General features: G+C 33.5%; 1 protein-coding gene across 1 annotated transcript in view; it reads left to right on the forward strand.

Annotated features, from left to right (window-relative positions):
- Positions 1-26,736, forward strand: part of LOC149411578 (serine/threonine-protein kinase 32A) — a 465,118-nt gene that overhangs the window by 79,240 nt on the left and 359,142 nt on the right. The window contains exon 2 of the mRNA XM_089646859.1: positions 2,202-2,321. The gene's annotated coding sequence lies outside the window, so the exon portion shown is untranslated. The remainder of the gene's footprint in view (positions 1-2,201; positions 2,322-26,736) is intronic.

Genomic DNA, 26,736 nt, shown 5'->3' on the forward strand with positions numbered 1-26,736 from the left:
ATCGTTATCTCTTCGATGGTAGATTAATAACATTGAAATGTTTCTCAATTGTTTTAAAGTTTTAATATTAATAGCTAAATTGTGCGAAAAGTTAGAAAAGTGTGAAAAGTCAGAAAATAAGCGTATTTGAAACAAAAATATAAGATTTGTTATTGAGTTTTTAATCTTGTTAAGAATTTTAAAGTTAGTTATTAAGAATGTTAAAGTAGGTACATACCTATTCATAATTTATACGCCCTTGGGCAATAGTCATCATTTTTTTTAAATACATACAATTTTTGCTATTTGCTTTATGATTTGTATCGTTTGTTGACTTGAAAGTGTTGTTTTGGAAATCACAATTTTTGCATTTCTCTTCTTTGTTTTTATTGGGACAGTCTTTCCAAGGATGGTCCATGGCGCAGTGCAGGCACGAAGCATTCTTGTCCTTATTAAAGCAGTTGACAGCTGAATGTCCAAATCTCAGGCAATGGAAGCATTGCATTATTGGATTAGCATCCTCCACCCGCACTCTGTGGTATCCAATATTAATTTTCTCTTTAGATATGAGATATTTCCTAAGTTTTCCACTTGTTTCGACTATATAGTTTGTAAGATTGTTTTGTCCTTTTGGTTTAAGCATTTTTACTAATTTTACTGAGTTTTTCGGATTTTCATCCATGATGATTTTAATTCCATCATTTTGGGTTTTTAATGATTCTATTATTTCTTCTTCTGATAGGTCGATAGGTAGGTTTCTGATGAATAGTTTAGGATTTTTTTTTTCTAATTCTTTCGCGATCATATTATTTTTGAAGACTATATTTATTTCTTCTGTTAGTTTTTTTGCGTGATCCTTTTTGGGGCAAGAGATGATTAGTTTCTTATTTGATGCTTTTTGTACTCCATTTACTGCAATCCCCAAATGCGATGTTTTAATTTTTTTAACTATCATGTCTCGAATATCATCAGATGTTGTATTAGTATTTTCACTTGCAATTATTAATGAGTATTTGGCCTCTGGTATAGGTATTGAGAGGGTTGACTTGGTGTACGTAGTATTAGTTGATTCCTTTTTTTTCTTTTAAATAATTTTCAATTTTTTCTGAATATTTTTCTTCATTTAATATAAGTTTATTTTGTAGCTCAATTATTTTTTCTTGTAGTTGAAGTTTTTCCTTGCACCATATTTCCTCTAGCTGGTGTATATCTTGTTCTATGTTACTCCTTTGTTTTGCCTCTTTGACAGATGAGCATTTTCCTATTTCAATTTTAATTGAGTCAATTAATGATTGGACACTTCGGTCCATAATGAGTTATTTTTTTTTGCGGGCTGTCTGGTGACTAAACGCAGCCAGCCTGCTTTATTTTTGCAACAACAATATGTTAAACTGGGTATCACTGTGGTTTGTGGTTACTGAGTTTATCGAAATTTCTGTCCGTGCGAGCTGCACGGCAGCAGAAACTAGACTTCTACCATCATGTTGAATCACTTCGCAAAGTTAGTGCACTTTACCCCCAGATACCCTGTATATTATGGTTCCAGAATTAATGAAATATTACAAAATCTTGGCTTTTAGTTATCAGGTATTGGAGAAAACTTAATTAAAATGTATAAGTATCGTAACGGAAGAATAGAATAAGAAATAAAAATTATTAAAACGTTTACAAACTTTGGAGAATATGCCCACCAATAAAATGATAAAAAAATGGTAATGCGGAGTCGTCATACAAAGTACTACCGAAGTTATCCAAGACTAGTAATCCTAAAGAGTACATTGTATTTATTGATTTCAGGCCATTGACGAATTTATCCTTTAAAACTTTAATTAAAAAACCAATTTTTTATCACGATGTCAGAACACGCGTTCAAAAAATCCTAACATGATTGCATTTCCTTATGATATATTATTAATATGGCAAACGCAGGTGGATGAACACTTGTTCCAATGTTATTATTAATTTACTGAAAATTTATCAGGAAGCGGCTTGCAGACCCGTTTTTTATAAGATTACTAATAATTTAAATTACTCTTTTTTCTCCGTGCACACATTCACTGGCTCCAGACGGTTGGGAGCAGTAATAATAATACAAATCTCCTATTGAACGCAGTTTAAAGATCGTACTGAAAATAATATAATTAAAAATGATTTTCGCGCAACAATTAATCAGTCATATAATTAGTATCTCGAATTTATTTTATTTTCTCTCTATTTTTCAGATAAAAGGATCTTGAAAACCACACGGATCATTCACCCTATTGAATACCCATTCTGCGCATTCAAATACCAACGAACGGTTTTCTTTGGATACATCTCAACAAATATCAATTGATAAAACGGTAAGTAAAACCAAATGAACATATAATAATTGTAATTGTTAGTAAGTAAACTATAAGTAATTGTTATAAAATACCTCTTGCCCAAGAAGAGAAAATCATACTCTTTCAATGATGAAGCCTTAGTGAAGGGACAATGTATTCATATACTTTAAATTTTAAAACTTTATCAATGATTTAAAAATCAAAAGCAAAACCTTTCATCACGTAGATTATTTAAAGTCTATAGTGTGTACATTTGGTTTTCCACGAATGATATCAATTATGAGTCAAATGATAACAAAACAAATTAATAATTTACAAATTGTATTCAAAGACGTATGTTTTTTTTATTTTAACTCCACACAGGAGGCCTTCAAGAAAATAATTTCCCTCAGGGCCTATGTCATCTTTGGGGATGCTGTGTGGAGGGTCTTTTTGTGGAGAGGAAGGAGTGAACATGGGTCTTGAAGAGTCCCATGTTGTAGGAGGGAGGAAACACAGAGGCCGGCAGTTCGTTCCACAGCCGAGCTGTTGAACGAATTGAAATTAAACGAAAATTAAAAAATTAAATTAAATGAAATTAAACGAATCGTAGAAGCGACCCGTTCTCATGTGACAAATTTCAACCATGTAAAAATGTTGGGCGCGCGTTTGGCGTGTATCCCGACTACGCACCGGTGCCGAAGGGATCAATGACGCTAGTTCCTCAGAGCATCTTCCATTGTTATACCGATAGAACAAGGACAGCATACCTACCTGACGCCTGTGCTTTAAAGATTGCAGTCCGTTTGTTAAGATTGGGGAATCTATCAAACGGACCGCCCGTTTTTGCACAGAGTCAAGGGTTTTTTTTAGGTATTTAGGGGCTCCGGACCAGAGATGGCTGCCAAATTCGACCGTAGGGCGCACTTGCGATTTGTACAGGGTCAGCAGTTGTGTACTATTAAAGTATCTGCGGGCCCTGTACAGTACGCCCAGCTTCTGAGAGGCCAACTTTACTCTGGCTTCGATGGAGCCCCCGTACCTGAGCTGGTCACTTATAGTTACACCAAGCATAAGAATAGCTTGATAAATTTAAAAATCAATGATAAACAAACATGTTAATTTTCTCCGTTGATATCAAAATCTCTCACATCGCTGATATATTTGATAACGTATTCATTTTTCCGGAGAATTACGATAATAATAATATCCGTACGTTTACATATTACATATTACAAATAATGCCTCAAATGTGCCAATGTTTTTTTCACACTATATGAAAATGAGATTATTTTATTTATTTAAATTCAGTCTTTTACATAAAGTACCCACAGAGTTTGATTTTGAAATAAGAAATGGAACCATGATATTAATTTCGTCAGGTGATGGATAGAGGAAATACAAAAAGACATTTACATTGTAGAATCTTTTCGGTCATCATCAAAGATAATAATATTATGATAAAGAAAATAACTTCATAGTAATCAATTAGGTAGTTATATAAATAAACGGTACATATGTTACACAAGTATGAATAGAACTGTACATTAAAAGGTACATAATTCTTTAATAAATTACCAGAAAATTTAAGATCCCTTAAAAGCAGTGACTAAAAAATATACTGAAAACTTGTAGTAAAAAACAGAAAATTTAAAAAAAATAATAAAACTATCATACAAAATTAACAAAACTAAAAGAATGGAAGCAATAAAAATCTTCCTAATAATTAAATAAATATCATTCATTTCCATATCCACTAGCATAACTTTTTAAAGTGGTAGATTATTAATTACAAATGTTGATATACAATTACGAAAATGAAATGTAACTATATATTTTCCTTATGAATTATTACTCTAAATTATTCTTAAATATTATATGAATATATATATTTATGTAGCTTTGGTTTTATAAAGGTGCACAAATTAATTTTTTTTTATGGATATAATTTATGGATATTTTATTTATTTATTTATTTATTACACGCCCTAATGGGCTTTTACACAATTTGTATTAATTTTTGGAGATAAATATAAAGTGTGGTCTTTTTTCTTTGTAACACTGTTTAGATTAAATATTATTTTTAACCACAACAGTAAGGAAGATACAACGATTTCGGTGGGACAATATGAGCGAAAAGCGAACAAATTAGCCTGAAAAATTTAAGTAGTGCTTCAATTCCTACAGATAAAGCATTTCTCGTAATGTTATTTACTACGAAACCCTAAAACTTTGCATGTATATTAATATAGATCAAAGGGAAAAAGTAGTGCGATTAGATTATAAGGAGCTCAAGACGATGACAAAATTAGTTGTAGAAAATGTAAATTAATTCCTTTAGGGTTCAAACAAGAGACGAGTGTCATAGATGAAGTTGAATAAAGCGAATTTTTTTTCTCATTAACTAAGGAGACCCTAAGAAAAAAATTCCTCATGGACTATCTATGTAAACTTTGGGAAAGCTGTGTGGTCGATCTTTTTATGGAGTGGATTGTGTGGATTTGACCAGCCGCGCAGTAGGTAAGACCTAGAAAAACCTGACCGCATGAACCCTGGCACCCCTTTTAAGTCACCAAACGTAGCAAACTACTTGGGATGACTAGTGGCAGAGGTATTATTTATCCAAAATTGAGGCGCTTATCATATGACATTTATTATTATTATAATTGTTTTTGACTAATAATATGAAGCGGCTTCCTGAAAAAAAAATGCTTTCAATTGTGGATTTTGAGACTATTTGAACGATCTGCATATAATTGCAAACTTCATAGTGAGAAATGCCCATCTCGTACAAGACACCACTGAGAGGCTGCTTGGGTTCTCACCGCCTCGTAAACATTGGGCCTTTAAAAATATGATTAGGTGCTCCCACAGCCTTTGTTCCCACATAATGCATGGGTGGAGCCTTAAAAAGTCGGCGGTGTGTGAATGCAGTGCTGTGCAGACCACCAAATATGTTTGTGGTCAGTGAACTTCTAGAGTGGTCGGGATGAATACATAGGTAGTGTAATTTTGCTTCGAGATATTCAAATGGAAGGCATGAATTTTAATATTATATTTTTTATTGAGATATTATTTTTTTTAAAAACTATCTTATATTCAAGTTAATTTACCAAAAAACCTTTATTGTCTTGAATAGACTTCACGTACCAAAAATTATTGATTTTAATTTTTTAATACCCATTAAATATTTATTAAAAAAAATGTAATTAATAAATCGAGGTTACAAACAAAGTTATTGTTTTATTTCAGTATATTTTTTAAATTTAAATAAGGAAATATACAATTTATCCAAACTAATGTAATCTTCCCTTTTTCAAACTATATTTAGGCCTTTAGGTAGGTAGGTACCTACCATATAATTATTCATTATTCCGATTTGACAGCTCGTAATAGGAATCACTATAATGTGATATCTGGCCGGATAAAGGGTACCATCTTGAACCGTAACCGGAACGTAACAAACACCCACAGATGAAATGACAAATGGTCGAGTGAAGTCGGGACTTCGCTGGGCTCAGTCAAACATGACACATTAATAATTTTCTAAATATATATTAATTTCCGTTTTAGACCAAATTTAACTACCAACCAATTATTACCGCCAATTCATCAAATTGAGTGCTAATTTTCCATTTCGCACAGCAGACATCTTGTTTAGATTGTAGGTGGCAAAAGGAAACCAACCCCATGTGACCCAATTTCTAATAATTTCCACCGCAGGCTGTCAAGCCGCCAGCATTGTTGCCAAGGCCGACGAAGCTACAGGCCTGGGCACACGACGAAGTGTCACGTGTCAAGTGGCACAAGTCAGTGCCATCGAGCAATAACAGTTTGAAGACGGCGGCGATTGATGTTGGTACTCATTGTTACTGCTGATTTGTTTATTTTTTTAACTCAAGCATATTCAATACACACAGTGATTTGATTCTTATAAATAGTCATGTTTATTTAGCCACAGCCCTGACTTCGTAATTTTGCGGTCGCGGGTCCAGGCCTGTACTCTAGTCGGCCTAGTAAAATTTCAAATGCCTTGCGAACTAGTATTTCAAATAGCATGATAATCAATTTTGCCTCATCACATTCTGTACTTTTCTAGGCCTAAAAAAAAAAACGACGTGAGTATTGCCAAAAAGTTTTTTCCATCGCTTGCCATTTTTGTAGATTTTTTGGTGTACACCTTTTACCAACTATTTAATTTTCTTTCATTTTTATTATTTAAGGTCTCAATGGGTTATTCTTTATTATTTAAAAAAAACTGTCACACTGTCAATTGTTAAATTTAAAAAAATAATAATATTTTCATTTTCATATTCATAGTTTGAGGGTACTATTGATATATTTAAACCATTTTGAGAACTACGTAAGCGTAATCTATACGAGCACATTGTTGAATCCTACAAGTTAATGTAGCGTTGGTAATGTAGTTTTCGTGATTTGTCTTATGTGTAATATTATTGTAGTTTAATGTGACTGTTACGTTGTACTTATATTGTTTCATTTATAGTTTTTTATGTCATTTTTAGTTTTTAGATAATAATGATTTTTCATTATATTCTCAGTTGTGTTATATTTTTATATATAGATCTATTTCAACCCTGCTAAAATGGATTACATCTACATACTGTTATTATTTCCTAAGTAATACAGATGTACACTGCATCATGTATCACTTTTATGTAAAAGCCCTTTTTGAGGTATAAAAAAAAATCAAAAAAAAAAATAACATTAAAAAACCATAAAAATAATAATTAAAAATAGTCTTATCAAAACAGCCGAAATGGGATTTGCCATTATATTATCAATATTTATTAGTTTATTTTTATTTCTGTATGAATATCGCACAAGAGTCCTAACTGCTCCCAACCATCTGGAGCCAGTGAGACTATGCCATCCCTAATAGGAGTATGTTATGATGCTGAAAGTAGTGAGAAGGAGAGGGAGAAAAAAGGTGCAGAAGTATTTGGCTATTCAGATATGGTCACCAAACATGGTTTAAGCCATTTCAAGCAACGTTTCAATTCTAATTTGTGGTCTTACATTAGAACCATACTTAGAGCATCTTTCACTCTGGTTTGTTCCGCAAGTATTCTATATATTATTTAAATGCTTATGTTGTCAAATAACTCACAGTTATCAAATAAAATTTACTTGCGCACGCCTGGATTTGAACCCGCGGCTTTCGGATAGCTATTCGAGAGCTTTACCCTTTAATACGGAGGCCGTTATTGCCCTAGCAAGAAAAATATACGCCATGAGAAATATCCTTTACAAGCGATACAAAAAATTCCGGCCCATTTCTTTCACAAAATTTTACTGTATTTAGATAGAATTGAAAGGGTTAAGTGGTTCTTAATAAATTCCTTCTGAAAAATCTCTATTCATCGCTGATTGTGAAATACAGTGAATTTAATAACCTTTCACAAAATTTACAGTTATTTATTATATCGGTTTATACGCAGCCTTAGTTTATTTATCACAATATTATGACTGAAGTTTAACCTAAAAATGTTTACCTCAGAAGGTGGCTTAATAGTGTAGTCACTCTCCTGCAGGCTTGATTAGTAGGTTGATCGTGCTTCTTGGAAAAATATTAAATATATTAGTATACCATCATTTAATTGTCACTTCGCGGTCGCGGGCCCAGGCCTGTACTCAAGTCGACCTTACCTTGTGACGTCACCAAGACTGATTTCGTGGGAAGTTTGTCATTATCGCTTGTAAAGACATGGTGATATTGGTGATGTCTGCTCTGGGAGGGTTGAGATTTGATTGCTGCTTCATTCTGGAATCGAATCACTTTTGGAAATGGGTTTGTGAAATGAATTGATTTGAAGAGGTAATAATGTTTTTTTTCATTCCATTGGGTTATTAAAGCTCACATCTTAAAAACAATTTGGGTGTTAAGTGTAATATTGTTTTATGTTTTTTTATGTTATTTGAAAGACCACTATTCGGAATCATGCTTATGAACCTTCCCCTTTTCCATCCACTTAGCCTTCTTCATTACCTTTAGCCTCACAACATACCCATATTGGAATGCTGTAGTCATACTAGTTCCGGACGGTTTGGAGCAGTAATCGCATAAACAATTAAAATAAATTAAATGTCATAGAAGGGTAAATATATCAGAAAATGGCGAATCGTTCCACAGCCGAGCTGTAAAACACATTTTAAATTATAGTGATTAATTTTTGGGGTATTATGCCGTGTCGCGCTACCTTTTTCTTTACCCAACGTTTCGGACAGCAGTACAGTGTCCATCATCGGGGCACACATCTGCCTTGATGATGGACACTATACAACACGGCATAATACCCCACAAATAAATCACTTTAATACTTGTGGCCGGGAAAATTTCAAATCACATAATATTTATTCGACTTTTACCGCACGCTGCGCTTTTTGATAGAATTTAGTTAAATAAATTATTTTTAATTTATTCAATCATCATATTCCACAATTTTAAAGCATTAGAATTTTTTTAAGTGAATTAAAATGAATACCTAGTGGCAAAATGGATTTTGCAAGATTCCATTATATCTTATGACCGAAATTTCTAAAAAACTTTAATTCATTTTTTTATGACCTAAAGGCTCTATGTTACTTTTATACGCTATCCAATTAAAAATAAAATAAAGATAAAATTATACGATTAATGCAAAGAAATTAAATAAAGAGAGATATCTATAAGAAACAAAAGAGATGATAAGAGAAAACATCAAAATGGCAGAAAACAATACAAGCAAATATGAAAATATTATCTCGGCATGACAAAAATGATTAGGTACTTAATGATAATATTTAAAATGTTTATGTTTTATGGGGACCCGGGGATGCAACGTACACTTCAATGGTGGAGAAAGTACAAAAGAAGTTTCTACGTTATCTTTATCTTAGAGACTTCGGGTACTATCCCTATTTATACCCATCAGCCTTCCTTTCCGGAACGCTAGGTTTCAATAGTCTTCTCAACAGGCGGAAAACTGTGTTGCTGATGATGGCCTATAACTTCTTGTACGGTCACATCATCAATCCAGAAATTTTGAATGAAATTTTATTTTACGTCCCTGATAACTTCACAAGAGCGCGTAGACACAAACCATTCATTCTTCCGAGATGTAGGACTAACTTACCATTAGCAATGCCTCATAGAAGAATGATAGTCCTTTTAAACTCACAAGCCTCTGACATTGACATTTTCCACCTGAGCATTAATAAATTTAAATCGCTAATAAGGCAATTATGATTGTGTATTTGTATAATGTATCTTTGTTATTGGAATTTTTTTCTGTAAACATGTATTTCAAAAATAAATAAAAAATAATTATCAGAAAAACTAATTTTCTTTTTAACGATGTAAATAATTAACAAAAGGGTTATTATTGACATTGTTAAATATGTCAAATTATTCATAACACTGGAATGTTTGTCATTTAAAAACAAATACAAAATATCATTTGTCATGCATCTATTTTCGGCCAATATAACAGATATAGATTAGATCTGTCAATACAGTTTACGCATAGTATTAATGAAGGGTTTCGCCGTAAGCTTATCTTTGTTCAAGCATATTATCGTGATGGATATTTCTAAATTTGATTACTTAACCTTATACATAATTATCTTGTGTAAAATTAAAAAAAAAAACAATACCATTTGAAACATTCCAATTTACGTGAAAGCATGACTTGAATGTGCTTTTGATTTATTTTTTTATCAAGACGTATTCGATAGACTGTAGTTAGTAATTTCTCGTCACATTATATTGCTTGTGAGAAAGACAGACACAATAAGAAATTTGGTTTCACTTTCAACGACGAAATAAATACATTAAAAAGATCAGAAATTTCTTACGAAATACCATTGTAGTATTTTGCGTGCCCTTTCATTTTTGAGCTCATGTACCTTTATTTCATCATATCTGATATAATCAAGTCATGTAAGGTAGCTTTTGTACCAATCAAATCAATCAAAATCCCCTGCCTTTCATTAAATGATACACTTTATTAAATTAAATTATTTTCAGCAGTGAATCATTTTATCCAATGTCTGATTGAAAAACGATTAGACTTAAAAGAAGTAAAGGAGACTTTGATAAATTAGAGAACTTTAAATCACAAGAAGTTAAGCGAAAATCCATGACCAAACGTATTAGTTAATCATTCTAAAACAATTCTAATGAGAGTGTCTGTTAAACTTTAAAGCTTGAAATTATGTAAAGAAAATTGCTAAAATTAAGCTTTATTCTTAAATAAAGTTTTAAAAACTCTCTGTATGTACCTAGTACTCGAGAATCTCAACTGCCCGTATTTGGGACTAGGTTTTACAAATACTTTTTTAGGTCACGTGAATAAAGAACAGAAATTAGTTGATTGAAGGTTATGTTAAGGAAATCGAGAGCGTTTGAAATGGGGTTGCTTTGTTCAATAATGAAGCCTGAATTAATTGATTTCAATTCTGAGTAACGACATATTGAAAGAAGATTAATTTCTTCTGATCTCATTTAGTATTTTGATCCGAGGTTTTCGGTAAAAGATTCGGTTCTTTGTTGGTGTACGGGACGTGTTTGCCTTTACAAGAAAACACTTTAAATAATTAGCACCGGCACTTATCAGCTCTTTACCTGTGTAATTATTTAAGTTAAACACGCTCTCAAATAACAATATGGAGGTCGCGACTTTAAATGCATGTGCTCCAAGGTAATTTTAATGTATTAATTGCGGGTAGTGAATGCCCGCTGCATTCATTCCCCGGCGTGATGAGGTCCACAGAGTGACGCCCGAGGCCCTAGACTGGCTCAGTGACCACTACATTCAGAAGAACTGATTAATTTAATGTTTTTTTCAAATTTTGATAATTTAAAAATGTTGCATTTTTGTGGCACTTTCTGAGTGGAAGACAATCTCAGTATCGCCCTAGTGTAATACTCAAAATATAATATACCAATACAATAATATACAAAAACCCTGATTGGGAGTGGGGATGGATTGAATAACCAATAAAAAATTGTTTTTTTATAAGTTAGAATTTTTTTTAAATATTTTAATACGCACTGTGTGTGAACGCGAAGATCATTTCATTTACCCAACATGAAACTAAGGTTTTAAACAAATAAAACTAGTCGTGGGGTTATTTTATGATTTAAACACTTTCTTGTTTGAAATTCAAATTGAAAAAAAAATATGTACATTTTGTAAAAATCTACCAAGCTAAATGCAGAAATATTCTACTTTATAAGTGTGTTCGTTTTAAGGAAGAGTGAGAGTGGATAGGTTTATCGGGTTTGGCGTTTATTGAATTTTCTCCCCATTCGCCTTGTGATGAAGGGAACCTTAAAAATCTTATCAAGCGGAAAAGGGACAGTAACGTGTCCTAAATTCGTATTCGATTTAAGTAAGCTAAACGAGAACACCCAATTCATTCCGAAAAAATCAGCATTTTGTTTGCATGTCATTGTACCTAATCTTTACTTGAAGAGAGTGTGGCAAAACAGCAAGAACTCTCGATATATGAGCTCTAGCTTAGTGATAATTTAATGGCTTTTCCGTGTAGTATTTGTTGTCGATTAAACTATTATTACGTTGGTATATAAGAGTAAATGGATTTTAATCATATTTTATCATTTGTCATCCACAACTTCTTTTTATTCTCTTTTTAAATATGTAGATACCTATTTTATTATTTTGTTTACCTTCGCTGACTAAAGACTTCTTTCTAAACCATATTTACCATAATGTTTTGTAAAAGAATGTAAGTAAAATTACGAAGTTCCTAAATATATTTAAATCAAATATACCTTGAACATTATTTATTTGTCTCTAATTATTTTTTTTCTTTTTTCTTTCTTATCTATTATTTTCTATTATTCGTTTTATTTTGTTTTGTACTCGTTTTAAACATTAGCTCCACACAAGAGTTTCTAAGAAAATAATTCCTCTTAGGCCTTTTGTCGTTTTTGGGGATGTTGTGTGGGGAAAGAAGGAAAGGAAGTTCTGAGAAGGGCAAATATTATGAGGGGTGGATAGGAATCTGTGTTCAGGTGTAACGGATGTATGAATCCATCCCTCCCATTGCGGTGCAAAGCGACATTCCGAGAGTGCTGCTGGAGAGATCAAAGGTTTCCCTCAACCAGTGTCTCGTGATCGGCCTGCCTCGTAGTTGGTTCGCATACGCACCCTCACCTCACCGGGCACTCCTGCTAAGTCAGCAAACGTGGCGAAACACTAGACCTAAGGCAGAGGTTTTTATTAGCCAATTAATACTCCAGGGTCGGCAGTAACCGTACCTGCCTCCCAAATTGATTTGTGAAAAGTTTCTGAAAAGTTTTTACTTTCTGAAAAGTTATAAAAAATTAAATTGAGAATTTTTTAATTTGTATGTGCAAACTTTATATTCCTACATTATTCCGCCTTTATACAAGTGCGTATCTCTAAAAAAAAAATTATTGTGTAAATAAACTTTTTATCTTGTATCTGCCATGATTATATTTTTGGTGATCAGGAGAGAGGCACGAAATGAAAGAAAGTTGTGAAGGTCACATGTGTTTATTGGTGAGTCAGTGTAGCCGTAACGAGAGTTGACGCTGGACAGAAGAATACACCGGATGCTGGCTGATGATGGCAGGTCAAGCGCGGGTCAGTGAGTCGACTCCGGGCGCTAGTGACTGGGACTCGATGAAGGTCAGGCACTGGCGAAGAACGTAGGTCTTCAGACACTCCAGTGCTGACGAGACGGCCGAAGGTTCGGCGGACCTTGTAGGCGGTTGAACGGGAACGGCGCGACCAGTGAGGATGCAGCGTGTCCTCGTGGTGGTCATGGTAGCGTGGAAGAAGCGCTGGTCAGAGACACTGGAACCAGGGCGCTTGTAATCCGAGCAGCGCTTGCCAGGAACGGCGATCTGGACAAGGCGCTAAGATGATGTCCCGATAGAGTCCATGGTAGTACGGGCGAAGCCGGGTATATGTTGTTCTTCGCGGGGGGCGCGGGGGCGCACCGCCACTCGTGAGATTAGTACATCGTTGGCGGCAGGTTGATGAATGACTGACTGTCTCGCTGCGTCGGGCTTATTTATACTACACGGCCGACGGTAACAGTAGGTAGATGGATGGCAACTAAATTCTAGGCACTCGCACAGACTGTGTGTTTCGGGAACCTTCGATAGTGCGGCGATTATGCATAGGCCGTAGACTCGAACCTTCTGGCGAGTTCTCGTAGTATCCCAGACTGATTGCACGATAGTATTGTCGCGAGTAGATACTTGAAACAGGTAGGTTGCTTTGTTTTGATTTCGGCTGCAAATATGTACCTAAGTAGCAATTAGCAAGTACGTACCTAAGTAGGTCGAGCGGTTTATTATTAATTATTTAATCTGGATTATTCTCGACGCCACATATTATATTACTATTGAACATAATTAAGCATGCACCCTATTGTTAAATTTCTGGTAACAATATTGAATGTACACACCTCTTTCATCATCCATCAATGCTTCTGGGAAAATAAGTACAAATCATAGACATAAAAATCAGTCTGACGCCAATGGAACAAATCATAAAAAAATGTGGTACGTAAAATATAAATTGGATTGTAAAAGATAATTTGTAAGTAATATAAATAAATATTGTGTTTTTTCACATGTAGCAAACACTTTGTGGGTAGACATAAATATAATTTAAAAAAAAATTGGTTTGAAAACCACTTCACAGAACTTTAATATATAAAACTAACCGGTTTCGATTCAACCTGAACCTTTATCAGAAATATTTAAAACATATTGTGTTCATATAACTCTACATATATACAGCTTCCGTGGTCGAAGGCTCAAGACTTGCCATTTTAAGGTAGCTGACTCAAATCCCGGCGTGCGCATATAAATTTCAATTGATGATTTTGTGTTATTTCACAATTTATTAATTAAAAATAATATATAGTATACTTGCGGCACGTTACAGAGTAGAAGGTACCGATAAGAGTAGGTATCAACCTGGTGTAAGACCACCATTCATAATTTAAATATTGCTTGAAACGGCTTAAGCCGTATTTGGTGACTAACTCTAAATAGCCAGGTATTTCCCCACCTTCCTCTCCACCATCTCCTTCTCATCCCACGCTATGTTTAGCCTCACAACATACCCTAATTAGGGATGGTATAGTCTACTTTTTCCTGACGGTTGGAACCAGTATAATAATATAACAATCACATCAAATTTAATCCTGACCATTGGTTAGTTTTATATATTTAAAATTTACAGGTTTTAAGGGACTTACTTGAGTTACTTTAACCAGTGATTCCTGGCGTCATTTTGACCAAAAACATTAAAGAAATTTGGTAATTGGTGACATTTTTTATATTTAAAATCAGTAGTTATTGGACAGTTATAATCAGGGTGAGGGGTTTGGATGGTTACTGGGCTGAGTGACCAGTGATGAAATGTGTACGAATTTTTTTAATAGTCTTAAAAAATAATATCGAGACATCGGATTCCAATATTCAATTTACATTTTTCACTACAAATAATGTCAGGAATAACTGGTCAAAGTAAGTCAAGTACGTCCCTTAAAATATCTTGTTTACTTACAATAAAGGTGTATCGAACATGGAAACGCGATTTTATTGCATTTAATGTTATAAAATTTGCTAGTTGAAAAATGCATCAAAATAATCGGTTACTAGGCGATTCAAGCCGGAAAAAAAAGAATATTGAACACCTGACGCTGACTCATACAAACACCTGCGTTTAGAACAGTAAAGAAGTTTTTTTGTTTCATGCTATTGATGTCACAAGAACGCTTGTTGGAGAAATTATAAATACCCAGTTAAAACATAATATTGGGTCAGCCAAGTTTAAAAATTACCACGAGTGGACGGAACACCTCCAGTTAAATCGCGATCTGTTAATTATAATTAAAAATTATAAATTCCTGAGTGTCAACTGAAATCTGTAGTCGCTTCTGTTCCTCCATCACGGCACAATCATTTTAAAGATTAAAACCATTTGAAACGAGCTGTTTACGGCCGGCACTCTATCAGCTGAGCCGGACGCATCTGTCATCATTACAATAATGGGGCGTCTCCGTGTGCCGGCTCTTATAATCAAATGACCATGCCGCCGCTGAATTCCTGCGACTGAACCAGCCACAGATGCTGACAATCTAAAGGCTGACGAATACCTGTTGGCTACCGACTGAACTACCCAATGCCGCTAATCACCTAGAGGCTGGCCAATCCCTGCTGCATTGATGCTGACAACCTAAAGGCTGACGAATATCTGCTGGCTACCGACTGAACTGCCCACTGCCGCTGATCACCTAGAGGCTGGCCAATCCGTGCTGCATTGATGCTGAAAACTTAAAGGCTGACGAATACCTGCTGGCTACCGACTGAACTGCCCATTGATGCTGAAAACCCAGAGGCCGGCCAATTCTTCCTGGCTACCAAATGAATTAGCCATTGATGCCGAAAACCTAGAGGCTGGCTAATTCTTCCTGGCTACCAACTGAATTAGCCATTGATGCTGAAAACCTAGAGGCTGGCCAATTCTTCCTGGCTACCAACTGAATTAGCCATTGATGCTGAAAACCTAGAGGCTGGCCAATTCTTTCTGGCTACCGACTGAATTAGCCATTGATGTTGAAAACCTAGAGGCTGGCCAATTCTTCCTGGCTACCGACTGAATTAGCCATTGATGCTGACAACCTAGAGGCCGGCCAATTCCTGCTGGCTACCAATTGAACTGGCCACTGCTGCAGAAGTCGCCTACGCCATTTTCCAGATTGTATGGCGCGATGATGCACAATGTGCTACAATCTGAAATTATCGCTGAAAGAATTCCGATTGTCTCAGATTTCTATGTGTGTTTAAAATCCAGTTGTATTGAAATACGTATAACTATTTTTTTGTGAATTGGGTTGGCTGTAAAAAATAGGAAGTACCTATAAGCTACACCCCTTTGTACGTTCTGTATACCAGTACAATACTTATAATTAAAATGTGAATTTTTATTTGAATCGTCTTTCTTTTATGATGGTTTGGATAGAACACCTCAAGGTGTTTTACTTAAATCATTACCCAGGTTGAGGGCTGATGTGTGTCGGTGCTTATTATTTACAGTCGGCAAACACGTCCCATACAAAAGGGGTATTCAAACTTAGTTATTTTATTGGTATTATTTCAATAAATATTATTTTAATATATGTTAATATTGAAAAATGCAGAAATTAGTTTCATTAACAACCAACGATTTGAAAAATCTTTACACATGAATTATTACAAATAATAATAAATTGGTTTGTATGTCTAGTAATAATTCTCGGCGTGAGTTCTAGCACCTTGATTAAGTGAGATTTTTTTACAGATAATTTATTGTTTACAAGTTATTTTAGAACTACATGGATCTATGAAACGATTGCTCAAATGTATGCAGTATTAATGGATCCAAATATTCAAACATAATTTTAAATATCGAAAAAGAGAGAAAGTAATAAAAGTGCTACATACCAACACGGTTACGTTGAACGTTTTCAATAGCTTTTATATTTTAAATTTCGATATTTAACCGAGATGTTTGACAATTTTAGATTTAGTTTTTGTGAAAACGTCTATTTTCAGACCAGGAAAGTTTCAGCGTGAACGATATTCCCACAAGGTTCCATTCCCTAGTAAACATGAATGTCCAAAATCAATAGTTGGCTGTTGATACAATTCGCTTGGATAAATCGCGCTGATTATACGATCGTTCTGACCACTCACTGGACACTCCGCATACAGTGGTATCAGATTTTTTTCTTTTTTAAATTAACTCACAAAGGAGGCCCTGGGGAAAAAAATATTTCCCTCAGTGCCGATGTCATCTATAGGGATCCTAAGTGGAGGGTCTTTTTGAGGAGTGGAAGGAGTGAACGTGTAGTAGGGAGGAAACACAGAGGCCGGCAACTCAAGAACGAGTCGTAGAAGCGACCCGTTCTCATGTGAAAAATGTCAACCGTGGGCGTGTTTCCTAATTCTGTACCTGTGCCGAGGTGATCAATGACTCTAGTTCCGTGAAGCATCTTCCATTGTAATTCCGTCAGAACAGGGACAGCTTACCTACCTGACGCCTGTGCTCTAAAAACTCCCAGATACTTCCTAATTTTTCTCTTTCCCATTCCATGGAGAAAAATTAGTGTTACTAATTATTAATAATCGATTCAAATTATTAGTTATATGTTGACAACGGGATTACAGGCCATTTTTTGATAAACTTTTAGTAAATTCTTAACATATCGAAACGCTTGTTCATGCACCTGATAATATACAATGACGAATTGCGAAAATATTGCAATAATACACATCGTGATAACAAGTTTTTTTTTTACTAAAAGTTTATTAGGAAACCTATCAATTCATTCGTTAAGGGCACGCAATCCAGTTTTACCGGAATACGAATAATTTGAAGAAATTCTTAATAAATTATCAATATTTTTAAAAAGTTTTTATCGTGTCCGATTAAATCCATTGTTCCCATAAACCACAAACTACTGGTTTCGTCATGGTACTTAATAATCAATAAAGTTCTAATATTAGAAATAATTATTAGCTTTATAAGTATCTATGGTTTATTTTAGGAATCGATTTGTTTGGAAGGAATATTATTAATTTTAAATTATTCAATTAAATCCATCGTAATGTCACATAAAATAATTTGAGCAATTAAAAAAGATTATTTCGAAATCAATATCTTGATTAAATTCATCATATTGTGACATTAAATAATGTCATCAGTTATAAATAATTACTTGTACATCGATATCTTGATTAAATAAATTAAATAGATACTTGAAAATCGATATCTTGATTAAATAAATTAAATGGATACTTGAAAATCGATATCTTGATTAAATAAATTGAATAAAAAATTGTGACATCAAATAATATGATCAGAGATACAAAATATATTTTATTATTGACGTGACGTCAATTATGACAATTTTGGATTAGTGACTTTTGCTAACTTGCATAATATATTTCCCTAGCAATTAAAAACCCGCCCCACGGGATTTTTGCTGCTAGGCCCTGCGGCGGCACTTGGTTGGGTTTCGTCCAGTTTAAGTGATACTAACAACAGTTACATTAAGTAGGTAGATATTAGGTCATTCACAGAGAGAGTTGACTGTATTACCTAATCCGATTCTGCAAATGGGTTACGACCCAAGATTACAAAAAAGATACACTTTTCACGTTCTCTTGGGTCCACCCCAGCTTGTATCTCCTTTCCTCCAAAAATGCAAATTGGGGATGATATATGAATGTGTTTAGACTTTCATTCGTCGCTTACTCTGAGAATATTTTTTATATTTTGGTTCAGAAATTAAATTTAACGAATTTTTAAAATCAAAATATCTCTATCTTAGCCATGTTGACTAATTGACCAGTAAAATATTAACTGGTACCTTTTTAACCCTTTCTTGTACTGTTTAAATGATAAAATTTTATGGGATTTCTTGAAATTCTCTTTGTCTAAGTTCGACGTGTGTTCCAGGGGTCGTTAATCTTGTTGTGACTTACCGCAATATTGTAGCTCAAATGTTTCAATCTCAAATATCGATTTTTTTTCTTTATTTTTCTAGTCAGTTATGCTATCTTCAGATTTCCGGTTGACACTCGACAATATGTGTTTCTCAGTTTTTCAAAATCTTATTCCAAATTTAAAAAGTTTTCTCACAGAATGGAAAATGATGTTAAATTTATGGGAAGAGAGCAGAGACAGAAATAAATAGAATAAAACTGGAACAATACCACAGGACGATGATTTTGTAGACGTCCAGGGGCGCAAATACTGATTTGAAATATAATAGTACTTAATTTTTGGTGGCAAACACTTTCAAAACACTGCAAAGCAAATCTCGAATTCCAAACGGAAAAGCGAAACAACCTGTCTTTACGAAAGCTAGAACTCAAGAGAACCTCTGCCCTCCGTCGGAGCTGGGGACTGGGGCCTCGCCCCGCCTCCCCCGATAATGGTCAACGCCCCCAGGGGGTTACTATATGAACATATTTAAATGTACTTGATTTAAAGAAAATATTCGGGGTTGAATGTTTTAACTGTAAGAAAGTTCATTTCATAACATTTTTTTTCTTTTCACATTGTGTTAATAACTTTTTGGGGTGGTTTTTTTCCGGGTGTGAAAAGCTTGGGAATGTTCAAATCATCACATTATATATAAACAATATCTGGGTAATCTGGCCACTTCCAAAATCTGGAATTTCAGAGTCTGACAGGTTAAAACGTGTACAATATCACGTATCATAATCATTAACAATAAAGTCTCCCATATTATATTGGCTTGTGGAGGGTAGAGTCTGAAAAACTATTAAATAATATTACTTAAAATTTTAGATGGTTACCTTTTGATGGCTCATTTAGTAAAAACTCAATATATATTCAATTTGGATAAAAAACAACAATTCTTTAACTTTACAAAATAAATATTTAGCAATTTTAACAGCATTTGGTTCCTTAGAACGGTCAATCTGCCTAGCTAGGAACTAATATTGACCTACAATCCATAATAACCCTTTAACTTATTTTTAATAAATACAGTTATTGCAATATTATTATCTTGTAATTTTTGCAAAATACATGTATCTTATGTAATGTAATCAATAAATAAAACAAAAATTTTCTTTTTAATGATGTTAACTTTTTTTAATATGAATGAAGAATGTGAAGTACCAGATGCTTCCGACTATGCAAACCCAGTGGGAATATGGCATACCCGGCTGAGGTGAGTTAAGATGCTGAAGGGATTGGAAAGCAAAGGAAATTAGAAAAGAGAATGAGGTCGGGAAAAACCTATATTATCAGATCTGCTTACATATAATACAAATCAAAAGCCGTTTTGAATTGTGATCTTTTGCCAGAGAGGTAGTTTGAGTACATAATTATACTATCTACCAGTATACACAGAAATTAGAAGGGGTTTATTTCAGTGAGGCGTTATCTTTAAAGGAAGATGTGTAGGTAAAAAATCAGGGGAAAGGGCATAAACATTGGAATAATTTGTATGGTGATAGTGAATAAATACATTAACCTTAACAAACTGAATTTTTTGCAGAACATGCTTTTTATAACCAAAACACCAAAATTAAAAAACAAATGTTTTCCGCTCGATGTGATTACGTACCTTCGACGTGACTCAAGAATAAGAATATCGACCAATATATCTACTTTTGACGGCAATTGCGAGTTGCCTGTTCGATACCATGTTCGATTGTATCTTATTTTCTATCTATTATTTGAAAAAAAAGTGAAGACAGACGTCTGTGTTCATTATTATGAGCATTTTTTTAAAATCTCTGTTGACGCTTTGTGTGCCTCATTCGGTAGAATGACGCTCAGTTTTGAGGTAACAAAGTTAACACGATTTGACGTTGAAGTAGTAAGTTCAACAAGGGTGGAAAATATCTTGTTTCATTTTAGCTACCTTTGTCGCCCTAATGCTGATCCTACATTTTCCTACGTAAACACACCATAGTAAAAGCTTCGACCAGTAATAATATAAATATTTGAATGATTTGTATAGCGCTGTATTTGTTCAAAATCTCCTCAAAGACAGTTAAGTAAATTAGTTGCGGCGTACTTCGTTACGTGGCTTCTTTTGTTTTTTATACGGGATTTGAAAAGTGAACCTCCTCAAATGTGGGCCTAAAATGTACAAGTAGAATATATTGGCTGAAGCACCCAGAAATGCAAAGGCGTAAGTCTGCTTCATTAGGTGGGAAAAAGGAGACGATGGGTGGTTCTCAAAATCCCACGTAGGTTAAAGAAGTTTCACCATTCATTAGATTTCCAAAGCCAACTTGGGCACGTGACGTATTTTGAAGTGTCACGTGATCAAGTCAGTGCCATCGAGCAACGTAGAATTGCGAATGGTGGAGGCAATTACTGATACTTCTTGTTAATGCTGATGTGTGTTTAAGTTTACCGCAAAAATATTAAATAAACAAAATGATTTGACTATTTTAAAAAGTGAAGTTTACTTAGCGACAGCACTGACTTCACAATTTAACAGTAAGATTATATGATGTCTCGCGAACTGGTATTACGAATATCAGAATATTCAATTATGCCTATCACGTTCTGTACTATCCCAGGAGTAAAAAAGGAGAAGACGTGAAGATTGCCTAAAAGTTTCTATATTATCATGATAAAATCTTGATGAAGTTTTGCCATCGCTGGCCATTATTTCTCTATAGATTTTTCCTACCCGAGCAAACAGTAATACCGGAGAGGTCTTACATTTTCACACGCACAGGTGGAAAAATATTTTTTCCTTTATCATTAGCCACTTACTTATACAATACATGTAAACTTTTCTTTCAGTGCCATATATTCTGAAACATTCATGAACACGTTTCAGCAAAAACATATTGTTTCAGTTTACCTTGGACAAGGGTATAGATAAAACTAGATACCTAAGCAGCTTTTCAAAAAAATATTTTCCATTCTTAAAAAAAAGGTTTTTCAGATGTTATTAACTAAATAGCGCAGACCCTCTACATCAGGGGATAAATTAATTTCAATTTTAAAATGGTAATTAAAATAATTTTCTAATAAAATTGTAAAAAAAGTTATTGGTACGTACTTTATCGCTAGTCGGAATTCGTTCAACAATATTAAATTTTATTTATTTGATTTTATTTAAGTTCATAAAATAGGCGTGATGCTCATAAATTAATATACATGCATGTTTTAATACATAACAATAACAAATAAAGTATCAAAAATAATTTGCAAAAGTAAATGACAAACAAGAATGGGAAAAGGTAGAATACAAATATGTACATAAACAATTTATTATTGTCACCTGTTCTAATGATATTGACAATTGTAATATTAGTATACCATCACATTCTGTTATTATAATATTGAAAAATCCGTGTCATGGAATAGTAATAGTTATGTTCAACAAATTCCTACTACAAGAATTGGCTCTGGCCTGAACTTTATGGCAATTCACACAAAATTTTCACTTTACCATAGACATTATTTGTACCAGGCTCCACTTCTATTTAATTGCCTTCCAAAACAAATTAAGTCATAAAATTAGTTGTGTACCTTTAAAAAGAATGTTAACTTCATTTGCTAGCCGAGGATTTTTTCATCTTTGTCGTTTTAAATTATGGCAAAATATGTTGTGAATGTATATTTATTCATCCCTTTACGTCTTTAATATTTTTTTTCCACTCCCCTTTTTAAAATAATAGTATTTCATACTTTTTTGCATTCTAATATCAATGTAGATCATGGTCACCCTACATGTTTACTACATTATACTGTAATGAATTGGCTGGAATTAGATTAATAGGTACTATGTAGGTACCCAATTCAATATTGTTCTCTTTGTAACAACATTGTTTTCTCAATATATAATATTTGTGTTATTTTTAATATTATTAATCTCAACACAGGCTTGTCCTAGTGAGGTTAAAAATTCAAAAGTAAAAAAAAAGATAATATGTAAAGAAACAATAAACAATGAAAAACCCGTGGTATGTAATTGTAAAAGTTACATTATAAATCCGCGGCATGGAATTGTAATAGTTATATTAAAAATCGGTGGCAAGGAATAGTTAAAGTTATACTGTTTAGTTTTTTATGTACCGTACTACAGACGAGTCCAAACTGTTCTCAACAGTCTAGAACCAGTGAGACTATCGTATCCCAAATTGGGATATGTAGTGAGACTGAAGGTAGTGAGGAGATGAAGGAAATGGAAAGAGGTAGGTGGGGAATCTAATCAAATGGTACCTGTCTAATCAAACCTGGTAACCAAAAATCAATTCAAGCAACGATCCAATTGTGAATGGTAGTCTTTCACCAGAGTGATACTGAAAGTATCTACAAATATTTTAGGCTAAAATTCCATTGGCGATAAAGATTTTTCAAAGAAAATTTCATAAAAGAGTAGGTTCTTGGTAAAATTAAGATAACTGGTTTCATAATTGATTTTTTCCCTTAATTTTCTGCCTCTTTGTGTAAGAAAGTTTCTTTTAAAAAATATTTTTCTATAGTAAAGCTAAAACAATTAAAAATATTTTAACCAAGTTTTATAAATTTTTCGGGATGTTTTTGTAATTTTTTTTTATAAAATGACTTATAGTATGATACAATATTTGGCAGTAAGTTAAGTGCCAATTTTTTTTATAAAAATCAAAAGAATAGTGAAAAATATGAGAAAATATTATGTTAGCGACCGCAAGAATTTTGCGTCTATGGTTCTTAGTCCTCCCATTTATAAAACTAATTTTTAGCCGGGGATGTTGATTAAAGGCTTTTTGTTTTATTATTTGGACTATGGGGAAAACCCTAAAAGGATTTTCATTAGATAATCAGGAAATACGATTATCTTCGTAGTGCTTTCGTTATGGAAACATACTTGGGAAATTTTGCTAGTCCCGGTGTTAATGGGGACTATAGGACGGGTAACGGGTACCGGTTAGTTATTGGTCGAGTTGTCCAAAGACATCGCGGTTCCTGGTTCAATACCATGTTAGGTAAGTCCTCCACATTCTACAAACAACATTTTCCGTTATTGATGATAGAAGTAGGAGAAATTAAAATATTATCAGTTTTTTTGTTATTTGGTTTTGGGGTGTTATGCCGTGTTGCGCTAATTCCTTCTTTATTGCAATAACACATCTGCCCTGATGATGGACACTGCAATGCTGTCCGAAACATTGGCTAAAGAAGGAGTTAGCGCAACACGGCATAACACCCCAAAAACAAATAACAAAAATATTTTTGGCCGTGAAAATCTTAAATCATATTATCAGTTTTGTATTTATTATGCTTATACAATGCACTTACATAATGTGGATTGACTAGATGATCATTTGTGAAAAAGTGTGTGGAAGGGTTTACTTTTTCCTGTGGGGAAGATTTAACCGGGATAAAAAGTCGGAAAAATAAATATTCGTAATGTTTGTCGGTCTGTAAAAAAGATGATAAAATAAGATAGATATAATGAACCACAGCAAAATATTGTTTTAAGCATTTGCTTCATTCACTTTCATATGTATATTGTGACTATTTCCGACTTGCCCAGACTTGAATTTTAGATCGCATGATTATTGATTGTATGACTGTCACTCCTCAGACCACTCACTCGGGTCATATTAAATTATATTATAAAAATCTTAAATCAGTTTGACACTCTTTTCGGATCTCAACATTCAGTCTACTAAATTCTTCTTCTAGTAATTCTGTATTTTATTTTTAATTAGCACAGTTTAAATTTTAATTCTGTTTTAATAGAAAATATTTGTTTAATACCTGTGTTTCAATTAATATCATTAATTTCAAGTAAAAGTAAATTGTTAGACATAGTTTTAAAAAAATGCGTTTCATTGTTATTTAAGGATAACTAAAAATATATTCTATATTTTTTTCTTATTTAATTTTGGTGGTAGATTTACGATTTATTGAAAATTAATATTATAAGAACATAATATAATATAGTAAGGAAAATATTTGATTTTAAACGAGCAGGAGAGAACATGTATTTATGTAAAAAAATTTCAAGTGTAACATTTTTATGCTGTTATGGACAAATGCATGAAATTTGCCTCGTTCCATATTAATAGTTGCACATATAAATATTTTAATTTTTTTTAATATCTACCAATTTTAAACATTTTTTATCTGATTCGATTCTATCGTGACAAAAATCATTTCATTAATGCCAAAAATAGATTTGTATGTAGCAATATGTAATAAATCTTGTTTATCAATCAATATAATCAATCAATCATAAACAACAATACTACATGTAAACAGTGCACGGTTTTGTTTCTGCTCCAGTTCAAACCATAAATAAGAATACTTAATTTTATACCTGTGCGTATAGGAAGTACTAAATTACAAGTGCAAATCGAGTTTTAGTGTAGTGATAGAATTCCAAGTGATTCCAATCTCGCAGTTAAAAGATATATCAAAAACAAAATAATTATAAATCTGTCATCAGAACTGTCGATTCGTCAGTTCGCACTTGTTTCTAGTGTGTGTGTGTGTACGTAAAGTTACCTTCACATTTACGCATACTATCCCGAGTACGTGATCAGGGCAGCTAAACTTTTTCATATTTTATATTTCTGCTTCGATCTACTAATTATGGATTCGTGTGATCCCTACCATTTTATTATAATGGCAAGTAATATAATAAACTCTATGAACAGTACCATTATGGATCCATCGAATAAATTTACCAAAGAACAAATGGCTAAATTAACTCCTAAACTTTCGGAACTTTTGGGGAATATTAGTGTTGTTGGTGCGAAAGTGGGCTTCCTGGAAGGAGAGCTGAAGGCCTATACAAACATCTCACAACAGAAGCCACCTCAGGTCCAACCTCTACCTAACACCATCCAAGACCTACCTGGAATTTGCGAAACACTAGCGGAAATGGAGGAGAGAAAATTACGTTCTAAGAATATTATAATGTTTAATGTACCTGAGTGCTCAACTGGTACTCAAACTGACTGCATGAGGGAGGATAAGAACAAAGTTTTGAGTATTCTAAGCAAAGTTGAAAATGTTGATACCTCTGAAATAAAAATGTTCCGTTTAGGTAAAAAAGAAATGGATAAAATACGTCCGATCAAGATTGAACTGTCAGATCAACATCAAGTGAAACTGGTTCTTCAAAAAAAGGCGATAGACTACAAAAATTTCAGTATTAAAACCAAAAAAGACTTAACATGGGTTCAGCGCCAAGAAATTCAAAATGTATGGAAGGAGTTAGAAAACCGGAAAAATAAGGGAGAAAATAATTTAACCATAAAATATATTAACAACTCACCTAAAATTATCAATGTTCAACCAAAAAACTCCAGCCATATAAACGCCTCATCTACTACCAGAACGTCAGGGGCATCAGAACAAAATTAAAGGAATGAAAAAACATACACTTAGTAAGACACCACTTTATTTTTGAATTAATAACAATAGCCAACCGGGTTTCGCTTGTCCCAAGCTTCATCAGGACTAAATATCAACAAAAAAAAAAAAAATTAAAGGAGTTCAGAGTAAATGCTCCATCTTTCTCAAATGATGTCATTATACTCACTGAAATATGGCTAACATCATCAATCTTCTCAGTGGAGCTAGGACTACATAGGCACCATGTCCACCGAGCAGACCGGAGTCAGAATACCAGCTCCAATACAAGAGGAGGTGGTGTCCTGATAGCGGTCCGCAAAAATATTACTTCGAAAGCACTCAAAATCAAAAATACTGATGTGGAACAATTGTTCGTATTGTTAAGTGGTGATTTCAAGAAAACTATTATTGGAACTGTTTATATTCCTCCTAATGCCAACATATCAATCTATAAAAAAACACTGTGAAGATGTTGAGTTAGTAAAAACAAAATATCCAAATCATCAAATAATTATTTGCGGTGATTATAATTT

The sequence above is a fragment of the Hesperophylax consimilis genome, chromosome 25, assembly GCF_061612785.1.
Source record: "Hesperophylax consimilis isolate HC1 chromosome 25, BYU_Hcon_1.0, whole genome shotgun sequence".
NCBI lineage: Eukaryota > Metazoa > Arthropoda > Insecta > Trichoptera > Limnephilidae > Hesperophylax > Hesperophylax consimilis.